The sequence below is a fragment of the Dermacentor albipictus genome, chromosome 5 (genome assembly GCF_038994185.2).
Source record: "Dermacentor albipictus isolate Rhodes 1998 colony chromosome 5, USDA_Dalb.pri_finalv2, whole genome shotgun sequence".
NCBI lineage: Eukaryota > Metazoa > Arthropoda > Arachnida > Ixodida > Ixodidae > Dermacentor > Dermacentor albipictus.
Genome location: NC_091825.1, coordinates 109,916,934 through 109,921,933, shown reverse-complemented (window position 1 = coordinate 109,921,933; position 5,000 = coordinate 109,916,934). Strand labels below are relative to the sequence as shown.

Here is a 5,000-nt window from a genome sequence, read left to right as displayed (position 1 = left end):
AATCGGAGAATACGTCGGGTCGATAAAAGACCCAATTTCGCACCTTTCTCGGAGTTGCTGATGGGGAGAACGCAAGGTCTGTCACGAAAACTCAAGCTTCATGGCAACCGCTACAATTCAAGCGTGCTAAAGTTGACTAGGTGTCACCCCTGGACATTTGTGTGCTTCTATGTGCGGTATATCGATGAATTCACGGCGGGTTAAAAAAAAAAGCGACAACAAACTAAACGCAGGAGCCTTACAGCAGAGAAAGGACCACATAAACAGAGAGGAAGGCTACAGTAATGTTCACCACCAAAAATATTGTTATATCGAGAGTATTGCTACATTTTAGTCATTTGCGCATTTTCTACATTGCGCAATTTTAGTCATTTACCGAGTAACTTGAAGACGCAGTTGTACTTTAGTCATGTACGTTCAATCCTTGAATATGGATGTGTTTGTTGGAACCCACACACATCTGAGCTTATAAACAAATTAGAAAAAATCCAGAATAGGGCAGTTAGATTTGTTCTTGGTGATTATAGCCGGCAGCTTAGCATGACAGAAAGCAAACTTAAACTTAAATGGCAAGAGCTGAAGGATCGTAGAAGGCACATTAGATTAAATTTTTTCCACGATATTTATTATTCTAAAACAGGCATAAACCACGAAAAATGTATCCAGGCACCATACTATATATCTAGGCTACTTGACCACTGTTTGAAGGTCAGGGAATTTTCTTGTAGGGGTGACGTCTTCCGTTATTCTTTTTTTGTTAGAACTGTTCGAGATTGGAACAGTTTGCCATCGACCATTGTATATATTACAGAAAATGATGCTTTTTACCACGCGTTGAAATAATTTGTTGATGTATTGATTCAAGTTTGTAACCTCCCTGCTGTAATGCCCTACGGGGCGATGCAGGTAACTAATAAATAAAATAATAAATTTGACACCACTTTATTTACATTTTTCTCGGAACGCGATCTTTTATACAGTCTTGTACCTTTGTCTAAAATTATACTGGGTGTACGTGAACCAAAATTTTGTGAAAACTTGAGTTAGTACCACGTACAAAAGTGGAACTAGAGTTATTATTTGCGCGCGTATATTTTTTTAACGTGGATATAAACGATCTCATCCATATCTCCAAGAAAGCTAAATTTATAATATACGCCGACGACGCTAGTCTATTTTTATCTGGAAACTCATCGAATGAGCTCCTGCTTGAAGCGAACGTCATATTATAAAGCCTCCATAACTAATCACATCTAACAAGCTTAAATATTAATTATAATAAAACAAAGGTGGTTATTTTTCGTTCGATAAATCGGAAAGTTAGGATACCGATTTCACTGCTTATTGGGGACTACGCGATCGAAATCGTAAGTAAATCTAAATCTCTCGGCGTCATATTTGACGAACATATTAAATGGGCTGATCACGATTGTTATCCTTCTTTAAACTTGTTAAATCTGCAGGAGCTCTTTCACGAGGTCGTGACTTGTTTCCCGTGAAAGTAAGAAAATTAATATATCACGCATTATTTCATTCTCAAATAAGCTACTGTAATCTTGTATGGGGAACTGCGGCTCGCGTGCATCTAAACCAACTACTACTTCTGGAAAAAAAAAAAGAAAGCTATCCGCATAGTTTCTGGCTCAGATTACCTAGCTCATATCTGACCATTGTTTATTAAACATAGAATATCTCCCATCCATCATCTTGTGTCATTTACCATACTTCACGCCTTGAATAACTTGAGCTTACCACGGGCTAAGTTCGTAATCCAACTCTCATCGGTGACACAAACGCACACTCATACAAGCACCAGACGCAAAGAGAAATGGCATCTACCCCGACTTCGCACAACGTATGCCTCCCACATGTTGCATTTCCTAGTTCCGAACACCCTTAACACAAACAAATGGCACACAGAAAATATGAACCTAAATAAAAAAACAATTGTTCAGCAATTTTTTTAGTTGAATTGTAATTGTTTTAAACCTTCTGTTTCTGCTATACCGTTGTTTTATGCTCTTTTTTTTTGCTTCTCAGTGCATTGTATATTTGAGTTTTACTTTTGTTTTACATCATGTTTAATTGTAATTCTGCATTGTGTATGATTACTTGAGTCTTGATGTATGTGAAATGGAGTTTTTTTCCCTTCACTGCTGCCATTTTGTAAATGGGCCCCGGACCCCGTCAAGCTGCTCCAGGGCAGCTTCTTGTCCCAGCCTTTTTTCTCTTGGAGAAATAAACGAATCTTAAATCTAAAAAAAGCATGTCGTAGCTAACCACGTAAAAAAAAAAGTTATTTTGACCTCATTCTTTTATGCACCTGCACAGTTCTAGTTACATTTGTGTTGTATATACCACTGCCCTCCCTTTCGCAAAATTTCAATGCTATGTGCCTAATAGTTTCGACAGAACAGGCACGTGTGTAAAGGATCAAAAACAAAAATAACAGTACAGTTAAATAAGCTTTTTAGTGATACTGAGCTTTATAGACAGCTCAAGTGTAACTGATACCTTTTAAAAAAACTTTAAAAGGCACAAACATGTCCATGACTCCTCTGACTGCAATTCTTCCCCACCATCTCTTAAAGTCTCACCCCTTGAGTCATTTCGACGTGCATATTCCCCCACGGAGCTTCATGTCCTGTTAGTCTGCCTCTCTAACCGCATGAATGTTGTAATGTGACGTGTTGAGCGTTGCTTTACATAACAGCTGAAAAAAAAAAGAAAGAACTGCCACTGATCAAACCGAAATCCAGAAGGAAGAAGAAAAGTAAAGAGCGAGGATGCCCTGACTAAGCGGGCGTCGACATATTGATTTGTGAAGTAACGATAACGGCAGCACCGAGTAATTAGGTGCGCGCCAATTTCAGCGCGCCAATTTCAGATGCCCTTTTAGTTGAACCGGATGCGGGTCGATCGCGCAAGAGCTTGCGAAGTGCAGCTCCTCTTTCGGGTTTCTGTAGCCGGTAATTTTTTTTTTTTTTCACATGCAGCTTCCCAAAACAGATGACAGGCGATGAGCACCACTCGCAGGTCCGCTTATGTTTTGCACCAAGGCGTCGATATTGTGGCGCTATGAGATTACAGTGGCAAATGGCGAATAGGGGCTCATAAAAAAAAAACAGCAAGCAAACAAACGAACTAACGAATGAAATAAGGGAGGAAGGAAATGAGGGAAGAAAGAAGGAGAAAAAAAATACCGAAAGAACACAACCATGCACAATATATATCATACAATATGCAAATGGAACATTGACAACGTAGATAAGACGAATTCAATTTTGTCCACTACCCTGTCAAATGCTCAATAATAGCACGTCAATTTTTAGACATCACAACCAGGCACGGACATTTTCTCACTCTTTCGTTTTTTTGTTTTCTTTCTTTTTCAATATCCGCCTCCGGCTTTCCCCCTCACCTTTTCACACGGGGACGCCGAAAGCTTCATAAAGAATTGCTACAGGCCTACAAATCGGGCGCGGAATCTCCGCCATGCGTTCGCGTCGCGCACACCGTGGGCGCGAGGCTGTGTGCGCATGCGGCCGCTATCGGCCTCACCTATCGCTACACGCGTCGCTGGTTCCCCCCTCCCCCTTCCCTCCCTCTCCCTCCGAGAGCAGAGCGCGCGGCTGCTCGAAAGGAAAACAAGAGAACAGCGAGCGAGAGGGAAAGATTGAAGGAAACAAAACATCAAATTTCGTACGGCTGGTCGGTGAGCAAGCGTAATGTGCGCCGCCTATCTGCATCTCCAATGCAACGCTGGAGAAAGTGAACGGGGTGCTTGGCAGTGAGTAAAAGAAAGAAAGAAGGAACGCTCAAATAAATGGACAGTTGAGCAGTACGAGAATGAGAGAGGAGGAAGGAGTGGGCGCCCGCAACGCATCGGTGGTGACGGACAGCTGTCACCGGTCACCGAAGCTTTGCAGTAAATAGCACCAGGGGGGAGAGGAGGTTGAATTGGGAACCCGTCGGCGTTTGAAGCCGGGAGGGTTCCTGAGGGGGGCGACATGAGCCGATGGCGGTACTAATGAGCCCTAATGGCCTCCGGGGAGGGGGGGGGGGGGCAAAAAAAAGCGGGAGGGGCGGGGGAAGCTAGCGGGAGAGCGTAGGACGCGGGAAATCTGAGGGGAAGCGACGCAGGCGATGTGTATCGACGCAGCCATTCAGACAGGTGGCGGGTACGCTAGCCAGGTAAGAGGGCATATGCTCTGCTGCAGCGAAAAGGTCGGCTCGGGCGCACAGAAAGCGGGGGCGCTTCGACAATGCGCTGGCTCTATGTGCGCAGTTCTCTCCTCGAGGTATCTCTATATTCTGTATCGTTCGTAATTAAGAGCGGCTTTAACGAGAACTTATTCGGCACCAATTGGAATGGCTGACAGGGCTGCATGTGATGTCATGCGGCTGCAAAGAGAGCGTCGACCGCTTATGCTATTGTCCTCGATTTGAGGTACAAATACAATCAATGTCTCAGGCATTCCGTCAGTTATAGGCGATTGTCTACTATATCTGCAGATGCAACTAGAACACCCATCCTCGGCCCACAATGCATGTCCATCACAGCGTGGTGGTGTACTCGTGCGCATTCACGCATCATCGTGCTCTCTCTCTCTCTCTCTATTACTCCTTTCTCAGCCCACAGGGTAGGGTAGCCGATAGACGCTGTTTTGGTTAACATCCCTGGCTTATCCCTTTATTATGCTTTTCTCTATGTGTGAACTGCTATAGAGCGTGTGGTCTGCACTCTGGAGCGGATAAATGCGTGACGCTACATGCATTGCGTCTCGCATCTTAGGGACCCTGGACTGAGGGTTCCTCCCACACTGCTCGCCATTCAAATATTATAAATAAAGATGTTTTTACTCTATCTCGCTGCGTGTTTCTTGTGCGTCGGAAAAAGAAAGAGGGTTGCGCTCATCGAGCGTGCAGGTATACCTACGAAGTGAAACACTGATGACTCACGGTAATGCGCTGGGGAATTCGCTCGTGTGACTTCCACC

The 5,000-nt window shown here is 43.9% G+C and overlaps 1 protein-coding gene across 1 annotated transcript in view; it reads right to left on the bottom strand.

The window, feature by feature from the left end:
* ss (spineless) overlaps positions 1-5,000 on the bottom strand; it is a 176,075-nt gene that overhangs the window by 52,111 nt on the left and 118,964 nt on the right. The window lies entirely within an intron of this gene.